The sequence below is a fragment of the Ictalurus furcatus genome, chromosome 8, assembly GCF_023375685.1.
Source record: "Ictalurus furcatus strain D&B chromosome 8, Billie_1.0, whole genome shotgun sequence".
Lineage (NCBI taxonomy): Eukaryota > Metazoa > Chordata > Actinopteri > Siluriformes > Ictaluridae > Ictalurus > Ictalurus furcatus.
Genome location: NC_071262.1, coordinates 20,615,302 through 20,629,600, shown reverse-complemented (window position 1 = coordinate 20,629,600; position 14,299 = coordinate 20,615,302).

Below are 14,299 nucleotides of genomic sequence, written 5' to 3'. Positions count from 1 at the left end.
AGGAAGAAATCCTGAGAGGAATCAATTTTCATATGAAAGTTGTTCATGGGTGTCTATATGTATTGCACTTAATCATTACTTTAGTTAGCATATCTTTAGCTATGGATATAACTCCTTTATTATACGTTGTCTGGGCATTAAATTGCTAGAACGTATGAAACAAATATGGAACAAAGAGACATCAGCTTCTTTTGGTGTAATAATCTCAGACAATGGTGCATATATTCACTGGAGTTTCTACCTTCTTCTGCAGTTATGTTTTCAGAATTTCTGCTACAAGCTTCAGCCATAAGGGGAACATTAATCTCCAGGATCAGATGTGATCTCTGACAAGAATACAAATCTGGATGCTTATAAAAAATAATATTAATATGCTGCTGCGACTACTGCAAGGGCACATACGCCAGTTTGTTGTGCTCCTTATTTTGTACTGATCATTTGACTTATTAAGTGCTTGCTTTTCCCCGCATCACCCTTACAATTTTTTTTGATATATTTCATGGTCTTTTTGTTTGTGTTCTTACATACCTACATAAAATTATATGAATACATGTAAATAGGTAAGTAAGTTAATAAATCAATCAACCAATCAATCAATCAATCAATCGAGTGAAAAAGAATCACACATTTCACACGTAATAGTACAAAAACATGTTTTTCTCTGTAAGAGGGCTCTAAGAGGAAGATTGGCTCCCTCCCTTTGAGCAGTGGATTTAACAGAGATACTTAATCACAGTTCCTACATTGTACCTTGGGGCCGGTGGGATGGCGAGCGCTCCACTTTCTCCCTGGAATATATATGAATATTCATGATGTATACCAGCGCTAACACACATCCAGGATTTGTTGTAAATGTTACCCTAAATTATCACATAAAAGTCTAAGATAACTTCTGTAGGTCACAGAGTTGTGCTAGGGCTCCCACTGCTCTCAGTGTGGTGTTATGACTGTGTGAATTTGTCTTATGTGTAACCAATGACAGATATCCTTACAGGTAGCACACATCAGAGACTTGTATAGTCTTGAGAGTGATGAGCATCAGTTTGACACTTATTGCTTTATGAATGCAGAAATTTCTTCCCTTAGGTACAAGTAAATATTAGAGAAGACTTGTGAGAGTTCATGCTGCACCTCACAATGGTGCTGTATCTGTGGTGTAAAGCCTGTATCTACTAGCTTTTATTTCACCATTTGTCAAAAACTAATAGAAAACTTTGCTTTGTCTTTTAAACATTATTTATGAATTGAGGTATGGGGGCACGGTGACTTAGTGGTTTTCCTCACATCTCCAGGTTTGGGGGTTTGATTGGGGGTTGAGGTGTGCCCAGAGTTTACATGTTCTCCCTGTGCTTTGGTTTCCTCCACCAGTCCAAAAACATACATTGTAGGCTGATTGGCATCTCTAAATTGTCTGTAGTGTGCGAATGCGTGTGTGTTATTGTGCGCTGTGATGGGGTTAGAACCCTGTCCAGGTGTCCCCTGCCTTGTGCCCTGAGTCCCCTGGGATAGGCACCAGGCTCCCCTGTGTAGGTTAAGCGATACATAAAATGGATGGATAGAAGGATAATCCACTTTGTTCACCTTTATTTCCCTTGCTACTGAGTCTGTAATGTGACTGCTGATAATGTACTCTGTACTGGGCATGTTATTGAAGCGGGTTGAAAAATATTAGCCCCAGTGCACATGAAATCTAGGGTGCGTTTCACTTAATGTAATCACCTGTCACTGATTGGGTGCAGGAATCTATTAGGTTATGCTTGTTAGGGCTGATTAATCTTGGCCCTCAGCATGATTTCATTCCATTCTGTTTTTCTTACAACTGGTGGTGGTGCTCTTGTGCTCAGTTCCACTTTAAAACATTTGTTGACCACAGATAATCTGATGTGGAGGTCAAAAATGGAACATTATACTGATTTTCTTTTTCATCTTTGAGTGAGTTGCACAACCATACCATCCGTGTTCACTGTCTATAGAAAGTGACAGTGTGGGTTTTGAATGCACCTCTGTAAATTTTTTTGCTTCACTTAAGCGCAAGTGAAAATATTTAGACAGCACATAAAACAAATGCATTTAATGCATATCTAATGAAGTCACTGTGTGGATTTAAATGCTTTCTTTGTTAAAGTGGAAGCTTAACTATGTCTTACGTGCATTGTGAATTGGCCTTAAGTGAAGTCTTTAATCACTATATTTTAGCATGCCTGAGTGCTTTAATGACAAGTTTACTGTTAGGTGATTACCTACTCCATGTACTCACTTTTATGAGGTACTAGGGTGCAGATGAGGGCTCATATATCTGTCACCCCCGGCCCACACATTAGCTTAATGCAGCCTTGATGCCACTTTAAAGGGGACCTATTATACAGAATTCACTTTTACATGGTGTTTGATCATAAATGTGTTGGCATTGTGTGTACACAACCACCCTACAATGTTAAAAATCCACCCAGTCCTTTTTTAATATTCCCAATAAATCATAAACAGTGTCTCAAAATGAGTCGTTTTCATTTTCTATCCAGTGTGACATCACGTTGGAACAGGCCCCACCCACGACTGGTGACTGACTGCCCTATTAGCATAGATCCTCCCCTGAATGAGCTGTACACAGTCCAACATGTTCTCCACGCTGGAGCAGCTACTGGGATAAGAAGAATGTCTCAGCATCGTAAGTGTTTTTTTGTTGGCTGTAAGAATGAACATAAGAGTCTTCATGTACTCCCGGCATCAGAGCCACTGAAGACACAGTGGAGTAGTTTAATTTTGAAGGAAATGTGCCCCCCAAAAATAGCTAAATCCGTGTATGTTTGTGTGAATCATTTTACACCAGATTGCTTTGTGAACGAAGGTCAATACGAAGCAGGATTTGCTGAAAATTTGATAATCAAGAATGGATCAATACCAACTGTTTGTTATCCAGTTTCATCTCCAGAAGACGTATCACACTTCATATTTTGTGAATGTTTGCAAATCGCCTTTTCAAATGAGCTTGTTAGCAGATTCCACGGCTAATGCGACTAAAGTTATCATTGTCTCTGATTGTATTCACTGACATCAGAGCTATGTTGTCATTATTATTTTTAACCTAATTAGTCTGTGGAAACATTCGATTGTTTGGATTTGTCCCTTTATTGCGTAATACCTAATTTGCATAAAGTTGAGAGAATCTCATCTCACGTCATGCTGTCGATCTCTTGCTTGTTGTTGTTGCTGAAATCAGCTCCGTGTTGTGCGCATACATAGAAAATGAATGTCACTTTGTCACTCACTAGTGTGAATGTACCTTAAGTGTTGCATGCATTAAATATTTCAGTAATGTAGCTCACCCACTGCAGAGCATCAGCTACCATACACACACACACACTAACTCTTCCTCCTTTCATTGGGTGGCGTTCCATTTGTCCTAACTGAATGGCTAGTCTTATTGTTCTTAATTTATAGATTTGTCTTGGATTGCTTTCTTTGAACTGAGTTTTACAAAATTTCCTTACATTTGTGTGCGTAATTACAAATAAATAATAAGAAGAAATAAATACATTATTTTAATCATTATACCAAATTGCAGTCTCTCTCTCCCTTTCAACTCATTGAAGTCTATCAGTCAAGGTTATTATTAGTGAGTTTCCTTATATGTAAATTTACACAAACTCAGGAACTCTTGTAAAATAGACATGTATTTTAAGCTTCAATTTTAGCTGGATTTTCATGAATACCACATTTCTTGTGTAAATATTCCTGTGAACAAATCCTTCCATATCCAGCTTGAAAAATGAAGCCCTTGGACTCTTTGGACCCTTAGGCAGCTTGGGGACGTGGACATGATGAATCTGAAGATGAGATGACTTGGATCTGGACAGCTGCTGACATGACTTCAAACACTGATTAAATAAATACAGCTCTTGAGAATGAACTTTGTGACCCTTTATTGAAAACAAATCTTACGAGTCTTTGAAGCTGGTTTCCGGGACTTGTTTGTCACTGTGAAATGTACAATCATCATGTGTAATCTCTGTATGTCAGCTCCAAATCCCTCTCTATGAATTGAATTGAATTGAATACTTCTGAGGTGCTTGAAAGTAATGACTCCTAGAACAAACATATAATGATATTCATGAAATATTGTTGTGGCATTTACAGGAAATATTAATACTGCATCTTTCTCTGCGGTTTCATAGGTTTTCTTTAGCCTGGAGAAAAGCAAAAGCAAATATATGTATGCATGTGCAATAATACTGAAGGGCATGGCATCTCTAAAGTATCTGGAGGTTTAAGTTAGGCATTATCAAGGCTTGTATACAGGAGGATGCTATTGCACCAGCAGACTGGAAAGTAGATACGAAATTACCCTTTGATAATATACTAAAGTATCGTTTTAGAGGATTTGTATTTTAATTAAGTATTACTGATAATTAATACTTACTCAACACATCTTACCTTTTTATTTAGATTTTCTTTACAAATCTTTTTACCCCCATCTAACAATACAATCACTTGTGTTTCTGGTCATTTAAACTTTTTCTATTAACTTTTCTTTAAAAAATAACAACAGTATGTAATTAAATCAATGAAAAACAACAATATAAGATTATAAGTATAATGCCATTGTCTTTAAACATTAAAGTTACTTTAACGAAAAATAATTTGATCTTATTAAAACTTGACCAAGCAATGGTGATGTCCTTGGATTTAGCTTGACTTTATATGTTTATATTACATTTAAATATTGTGTACATTCAAGTGTGCATATTTTTATTTTATTTTATAAATACTTTATAATAAGTATCAAATTCATAACTAGCTATTTTGACTTTTGACATATTGCCCACAATTTTACTTATATATAATTTTCCACCCCAGTGCCAAAAACCCAATAGACATGGTTTCCACTACAAATACCATTACAAACTATCGTCTAACCATTAAAACCATTACCATTACTGGTCCTCAATGGTATCCTCTAGATACAACATGCCACCAATAGAAGGCAACAAATTACCAGTAGAGACCCACAGGGACCATTACAGTTTCCAATAAAACCAACACAATTCCCATTATAACCATTAAAACCATTACAAATTCTATGAGGATTTCTATCATTTTTTTTCAGCAGGGAAAAATCATTTACAGGCTCTTACATTAGTAAGCTAGTTAACTGCCTTGTTCTTATCCATTTCAGAGGTTTTTTTTCTGTACAGTGAAACTTTTTATGGCAAGTTTTTTTTTCCTGCGTATGAAATTGGTTTTAAAGTATTTCCAGAGCAATTTAATACTATTTGGGGAAAATCCTGCTAGCTAAGCTAACCAGGTGTTCCTGAGGTAAAAATATGTTTTTAACTGTAGACAGCCCTTCTGTTGAATACATTACCTGCTATGAAAAGTTTTTACAATTTGTCCACTGGTCATAATTTATAGTTATGTTTATGGCCATGTTTACTGCTTGGTTCTGTCTAGGCTAAAGGGCACACAGTAGCTAAAGGTTAAGCTAGCTTTCAGGGTCAGGATTATATTTGAGATAGGCCTTGTCTGAGGACTGGCCAAATGAAGTGTGTGTGTGTGTGTGTGTGTGTGTGTGTGTGTGTGTGTGTGTGTGTAGCCAGGAGATGGAGTCCTAATTGTTTGTGTATTAATGCTGCAGTTAGCCGCTAATGGCAGATATTAGCTAACTGTGGGCTCCCTTGATGGTTAAGATGGATTCCTAAGTGATGCATGCTAACAGCAAAGGCCCAATTTCCCATAATCTCCTCTGAGTTATAAATCATAAACTCATATACATAAAAGTTATAAAACCGCCGGTCTATTCAGGCTGCACTTTAGGGCAAGAGCTCACAGGGCCACATTTCCCTTCTTGAGCTGTAATGAGCAGAGAGTCAGGCGTGGAGATGACAGACTATTAAAAACATGATGAGAGGGAGAGATAAAGCCATAGAAGCTCCAGATGTGCTAAGTGAAGGGTCTCACTGAGAAATTGGATTTGTTTAAACGCACTACTTTCATACCTCTGAGAGGCTAAGAGGCAAGCATGTGTGTATGAATTCATTATTAATAAGACTGGCAGAAGAGAGAGAGAGAGAGAGAGAGAGAGAGAGGGAGAGAGGGAGAGAAGGAGAGAGAGAGGGGGGGAGGGAGAGAGATTTTTTTCCTTCCAGAGGTAAATTATAATTCCCATAAATCACATTTTTGTTGTTCACTAAAGATGATTACTATCTTTAGCTTAGATTAGTTTATCATAACAAGTGTATTAATTTTTATCATAAGTGTACAGAGACATTTTGTTTGTGAACAAAATTACATAATTGTGGGTCCATTTTTCCATGAACAGGTTTTACTTTGTGTTAAAGATAAGAAAAAATTTTATGTGTAATGCAATGTCCCTATTTGTATTTGTATCTGTATCTGTTTCTGTCATATCTGTATCAGTATTCGGATTTTAAACCCAAAGTGGGCGTGGTCTAATCCTGAAGGTTTTTTTTTTGGTCTGCAAGCTTATATCTCTGACTGCTTGCTTGCATGAAAGTTAAAAGCTTGCATCTCATGGGATCCCTGTCATGATGCAGTTACAACCGGATGCCCTGTGTGGACAAGCTTTTGAAAAATAAAAACAATAATTGTTCACTGTCAGATTTGTATCTGTTCAGAGCACTATCTACTCTCCAAAACACTTGTCACAAATTTCTTTTAGCATTGAGTTTTGAGCACTGAGTGTTCTGTGTAGCGAAATATTCAGAAATATTCTTTTTCTCATTTTACCTACCTAATTAGATCTTCTCTAATCACGCTCAACATTTCCTTCCTCATAATCATTTGCTAATTACATTTTGAAAGAGACCACAGTAGAATTTCTTCTGGTTTAATTGGATAAGTCCCTCACTTAGACTGGCTTTAATTTGGATTTGTAAGAGCAGAAATATAAAAGTAATTATGCCGAACACCCAGGGAAACGCCGTTCAAAACTCAAAACAGAACACACATGTGGTTTTGCAATTGAAGGAAGCCTCAGTAACACCTTCTATGAAGCTCACATAAATGTAAATCATTATAATTGTGCTTATAATTCTTTGTGAGCATTTTTGAGCATTATCTGTAATAATGGTTTATAAAATTCTAATAATGTGCTATAATTAATTCCTTGGTAACTGATAATTATGCCACCACTGTATAAATCAAGTATAGTGAATATGTTCTTTATTATAAGTACGTTGTTAGACACTATTGATTTATAAACGTTATTATAGATTATATATAACTTTATTTTTGAATGCAATTTGGAAAGGTGTAATTACAGATTAATTGCAAAAATGATAAATAAGACGCGAGATGCTAGCAAGATGTGTGTGTGTGTGTGTGTGTTCTTTCCATTTTTGGATGCTTTAGATCTTTTCTTTTTGTTCTCACCATGAGATCATTTAAGTTCTCAAACTTTAATTAAGTGTATATATGTGTTTTTGTAATTAATCTGGAATTTACTATTATCATATTACCTCATATTACATTACAAAACTAAAGTTAAAAATGAAACTTTTATAAATAAATAAATAAATAAATAAATAGTGTCATAACTTATCTACTGTATCATGAGGAATCATATAATATCTCATTCATTTTACTTCATTCAGTGATGACATTTATAATGTTTTAGACCTGTTAATAAATACAACACTTGCTTTATAATTACTCATCATTATTAGTTACAGGTCATTACTAGTTGAAAAGTTTGCTCAGCACAGCATGTGGTATTACAATGAATAGTGACACTTATAGCACATAATGAGCAATTATTCTAGTTTTGAAAAAGCTTAAGTTCAGTTCAGTTATAACGATTTATGGGTATGGCTTTTTTATGAACAGTTACCGAAGCTTCTGTACAGTACATGCTACTCCTTCTCATCCAAATGAACGCTAATGTCAGAGTGCCATAACCTAATGCTCCAGTGACCACCATAAAAGCTGGCCTGTTAATAGTGTTCTGTGTGACTGGGCTCTTTTTTAGCTCCAGGCCATTGGTTTTCCACTTTGAGGTACTGGATCACAGAGGAGACAGCTCTACTATCCAGCATGGGAAAGAATAACGTGGAAATTGAGCTACCTAAATCGCTCACAGCCCCACCACCTGTGTTGCACTCGGAAATTGAAATAGTAGGCCTATTGAAGTGTAAGCCTCTGTCCTGCTGATTGCTACTGAATCATCAGGCTGCTAGTGGAGATCTATCCTCCTGCTGAGATTAGCTCCAACCCCAATATAACACATTCTGGTGCCAAACCCTACAGGATAGAAGTTGACGAGCAAGTGTCTTGGGTGGTTTGTTAAATATAACACAATTTTAATTAGTATAAACCATGGAGATTTACGTAATGTTGCACCATCTGTATATTGAAAACTTTGTAAATGTAATTTATACTACAGCACTGATTAGTTCCTCAATCTGACTGATCAGAAGGTGTTTTTCTATAACAGCAGCTTCTCAAAGACATGTATGGCAATACGTTCCAGATAACATAAAGGTTAATAATAAACTTTCTAGAAAAAGCAAAAAAAAAAACAAAAACAAAAACAAAAACAAAAAAACTGTTTATAGCTGATACAATGTAAGTAATAACAGGAACTAAGTGTCTCTCAGATGATCCACAACATTAAATGTAACCATAAATTTATTTTTAAAAACCATGTGTTGTTCTATAAGAAGAATAATCAGGACGTGCTGTTATTGCGCAATAATTATCTTTGAGGTCACACGTAATGGGTCGCAGCACACCACATCGTTGTTGATTATTTTCCTATAACAACACACCCCCAATAGTATTATTCTTTACTAATCAAATAGATTACACTTGCAAATTTATTAGTTCACCTATCTTTTACGAAGGACTGGGCAATATGAAAATATATATCAATATCATGGTAAATTATGTTACAATGCATTTCCAAGATTAATCCCATCTTTAACCAGTTAGTGGATTTGGTGGAAGGCCTCCTCTAGGCAAAGTCATAGTTGTATCATGTTCTTTCCATATTTAAATAATGGATTTAATGATACCCCATGAGATGTTCAAAGTTTTGATATTTTTTTATAACCAAACTCTGACTGATACTTTTTCCAGAACTTTGTCCCGTTTTTGTTTTGATAGCTTCTTGGTCTCCAGGATGCAATTTGTTTAGATAAGTTACTCTAACGAACTCTGGGTTCTTCCAGGAACAGGTACATTTATACTGAGATCACATCATTGAGACACTTTAATTGCACACAGTTTGACTCCATTCAACTAATTCAACTAATGTGACTTCTGATAACACCAAAAATAGAGTGGTTTCACAGTAATGGGGGTGCATACATATGTAATCACACCTTCTATATTCTTTTTAAAATTTGTAAATAATTGTGCAAATTATATTGAATTTTCCCCCCAGCTTCAACATTATGGGCTATTTTGTGTCGATTCATGACATAAAAACTCAATTAATTCCATTTCAGTTCCAGGTTGTAACACTACAATATATGGAAAAGTTGAAAGGGTGTGAATACTTATGCAAGGCAATTTTCACAGGTAAACATATCATGAAGGGTCGCTTTGTGAAAAGAGACCACCACAGGAACATCTTCCTGATACAATCATACATACACTCGCTGACACTGGCAAACCCTCATAGCAACAGAAAAGGCAACAGGCTAGTCACTATACACCTACTAAGTGCATTATTCATAAATGATCCTGCAGTAAAAAAAAAAAACAAAAAACAAAAAAAACACTTGTTAATTGAAAAAAAACAAACAAAAAAAAAACATGAATGCATTATATAATAATGCTGTGATTATTATCAGGAAAGCAAATATAGCCTGAACATGATTTCAAACAGCAGTGTAGGAGGAGATCAGAAAATATGAATGTTTTCTATCCCACGCAGCATCATTCATCATTGTTATTTGGTTCAGTCAAAGTGAGATGACTTTCCTGTCGATGGCACTCGCCATCAATGAGCTGCATCAAGCAGATCCGCATGACATTATTCGCCCAGAATGAGCACCGCTTTAGTGAAGTGCTCAGCTGCACAATTTGGACAAATCGTATGCATGTTCAGATGCCTGTTTTCCCATTCAGGATAATTTGTTTCCATCAATTAGCCAGCTATAACATTGCGTACGCATTCAAACCTGGCCTCGTACGGTATCCCTGTGGCCATGCGCTCATAAAGACTCGGATATCTGAGCCTTCCAGTGTTATTGTCCTCGAGATTACTGTTCACACTCTGCCGGAATGATTCCACCGATCGGAGATAACAGAGGGCTGGTAAACATGAGTGCGTGGTGTAGATGATGATGATGATGTTGATGAGGCCTCCACTCCTATGGGCTCTGTACTAAATATACAGCCAATGGCGATGCCTCAGATTTGACAAACCATGTTAGCAAGGCACATATTTGTCTCTGCTTTGCACTTCACAGAGATGCCTCTGCTAAATAATTCATATCTCAAACAGTTAGCCTGGAGCAGGGGGGACCACAGAGTAAAGTGCGTAATGGAAACAGGGTTACTCTCTCAACCAGTTGTACCTTGAAGGATGATGGTCCACATCATGATCTACTAGCTTAGGGTGCATTGCAAATCAACTACCTGTGCCTGTAGCCTTTCTATTTTCAAATCAACCACTGAATGATGATACTACTATTTAGAGAACTTCTAGTTGGGTGACATGATTGTAGGGATGGGCGATATCTTATTGTTTGCGAGATACCGGTAGAAATTCTCCCCACAATAAGAATTAGTCTTCCCGCGATAATAACGATAAAGCCTAGTTGATGACGTACTTCTGTGTGCGACCCATTCGCAGCTCACGTGCAGAGCGAAAACAAGGAGCTACCTCTACAATCTGAACTGGTTTGGTTACAGAAAATCAGTTTTACTTTTAGACCAATGTTTGTGTTTCTGAGGCACTTAAGACTGCATGCAGCTGTCACTTGTAGACAATTGTGATATAGTTTTAAGTCCATATCGCCCATCCCTACATGATGGTTTCACATGTTCTTCCTATGCCCATGTGGGTCTTCTCTGGGCTTCTTCCCACTGTCCAAAAACATGCTCATAGGTGGATTCACAACTCTAAATTGTCGCTACATATGAATGTGTTTATGCATGGTGCATCCCATCCAGGGTGTTATTTCCCTCCCATACAGTGTTCCTGTTATAGGCTCTGGATTCACCATGATCCTGACCAAGATAATGTGATTAAGAAGATGAATGAATGATCACACCATTATGCTGAAGTACTGGAATGTTTGTCCTGATGATATAGTACAATACACATTGAAATGGAGTGCTAATTAATGTCACATTTCCCAGACTGCATTGAAAATCAAATACAAAAATGCATCAATTAAATAAATCACTGCATTAATATGCAAATACCACTTCATAGTTAGCTTAATGCTATGCTTTCAGAGTCAAGTGTCTTGCTGAGGTTTTCTGTAAGTGTTGATTCCTAGTGTTCCAGGAAAGATCTCGAAAATGGGCCTGTTCAATATAATTTTACTCCCAAAGCACTAATACACCCAGTGCACACATTTCTGTGTCTAATGTATCAGTGTTGTGTTAGCCTAAATATCCCCCTAGCAATTTTACAGAACTTATAAACATCATAAATAATTTTGAACTATATATACACAGTAGCTAACTTGAGCATCATCAATATTACTTTAGCTAAATAAAATTAAAAATTAAAAAAAAACAACAAGCTGTCAGAAACTTTCTTAAAGTTTCTAGGCCACCAAGTAGTAAACCGGTAATAGCCTGATACAGTCATATCATGATCTTTGTCAAGCCATACCTGTAAGCATGAACAACTTATAAAATGATACCTAATTATCACTCACCAGTACTCAGAGGGACACTGTCACAGTAAATTAACTATACCAAATGATAAAATGCACGAAATTAAGGTTAATTAACATTTAGCATTGCTCTGAAACATGCACATATTTGAGTCAAATGGGTTCAAGAGCAATAAAGGAAAAAAACCCCACCTACACAAGAGCAAAACGCAGTTACCTATATGGCTTAATGGACAGTTCGGGCCTGGTTCCAGTAAATCTCCTCCACTTATAACCTAATCAGGCCACTCACCATCTTCCGGCAGGTAGTAATTCACTGTGAGTGAAGCTGGCTGTTAATTTTAAATAAACTATTCGCTTAGCAGTGCAAGGAGAAGTTATGTATAACATAGCAGTTCAGACAGATGACAAATGAAACACAACAGTTCTGACAAATGACAAATGAAACCATTGGCACTATAAGGTTAATAATAGAAATGGGTTAAATAAATGGAAATGTCTTAAATGAAATGTAAATGTCTTGGACTTGAAAAAAATAAAACATAAAAATACACTTTATGGCCAAAGGTTTGTGGACACCTGACCATCACACCCATACTGTATGTGGTTCTTTCCCAAACTGTTGCCACAAAGTTGAGAGCACACAATTGTATATAATGTCTTTGTATGCTGTAGCATTATTATTTCCCTTCACTGGAACTAAGGGTCCCAAACATGTTCCAGTTCATGAATCGAGCTCAATGAAGGCATTGTTTGCCAAAGTTGGAGTGGAAGAACTCAAATGTCCTACACAGAGCCCTGACCTTAATCCTACTGAACACCTTTGAGATGAACTGGAACACTGACTCCACCCTAGGTCTCTTGAGGCTTGTGTCACATTCCAAAATTGAGTGGAGTGCCTTCCCAGAAGAATGGAGGTTATTATACCAGTACAGGGGGAATAAATCTGGAATGGGATGTTCAACAAGCACATATGGGTGTGATGGTCAGGTGTCCACAAACCTTTGTCCATAGAGCGTCTAAATATTTCTAAAAGATATTGATTTGGCCCACTAAATATTTATTCATCAAAAAAAGGCAATTACAAAAGCACTTAATTTATATTACACTCACTATTTGGTAATCTCAGATGGACACACGAATGAACAGGCAACCCAAAAACATAATGCCGCTATCACTTAGTAGTAACTCAGAGTCAAAGCTGCCGGATTTCAATTGGCAGGAAATTATATCTTACTTAATCACACCTGAAAGTAGTACAGTCAAAGATCCATCCCAGAACAGACACAGTTAGATTACAGTATTCCATTGGGAATTGGGTTGGAGAATAAAAAATACCATGATGCAGGAACACAAAGAAGCACAAAACTGATGTTACTGAGCTAACAATCTAATGTTAGCACACTAGTTACATTAAGTTAAATGAGAAAGGTTTAGCTGCTTTACTTGGTACTCACAAACTATGACAGTAACATTGTGTCCAATATAGTTTAGATTCCCTTAATACTTCTGTAATAGTGAGGAGACCTCAATAATGGAAGAACATATAATTAAATCTTCTGGTTTGGGCCTTGCCAGTACACCAGTATGTAGGCTTCTTATTTAGTGTGCAGAATGTGGATTGAGACGCAGCCCTAAATTCTTAATGAATGTGTAAATACTTGCCTGTCAGCCTTCAGATTAATCCACACTGGTGAGAACAATGCAGAACTTCACTAATGTTGTTCTGCATTGTTCTCACTGGTTACACATATATATTATCCTCGTTGTTTATATCGCCTGTATAGCTAACATTGTTTCTACACTTTGGAAACACTGGGAAGTTTCAGGTAGGAGATGGCAACAATTTTCGAACTGATGTGGGTAATCAGTGAACACGCACTGCCTGCTGTCAGTAATTGCGATCACCACCTGTTAAATAGCAGGAATACATCCGACATCTCCTGCTGACCCCACTATGGTGCAGAGTGTGATTGATGTTATTTTAAAAAGCTTCCATTCTTCCTGTGGATCTGAACCCACACTGCAAAACACATCAGGAACCCTTTGTGCAACAGGATTTTGATGAAAGGTCGTGGATGTCAACTTGATTGGCAACTCTAAGCCAATATTGCGGTTTATAATTCAATCAATTCTGAGTATATCTACTAGCAAAGATTTTTATTCCGTCCCATTGGGATTAAAATGGGATAACTGGGAACAAAAATAGCCAATTTGGCAACATTGCAGGTGTTCGTGGTTTGATCACATAATTTCTCTGGACAGCAACTGTAAAGGTCTTTAAGGAAGTAAAGGTGTTTGAAGAAATGAAATAGTGATTAGGAGATGAAGTGTTTTGCAGAGTGAGGACACTCAGGAGTTTCCAGTCTCTTTTCATTGGAGTGTATCATGTTAGGACTACAGGTGATACATTCAAGCAAGGACATCTCATTCAGCAAATACAGCAAATCTCATCCTTGGATGCCTGCTTTGTGTCCTCAGAG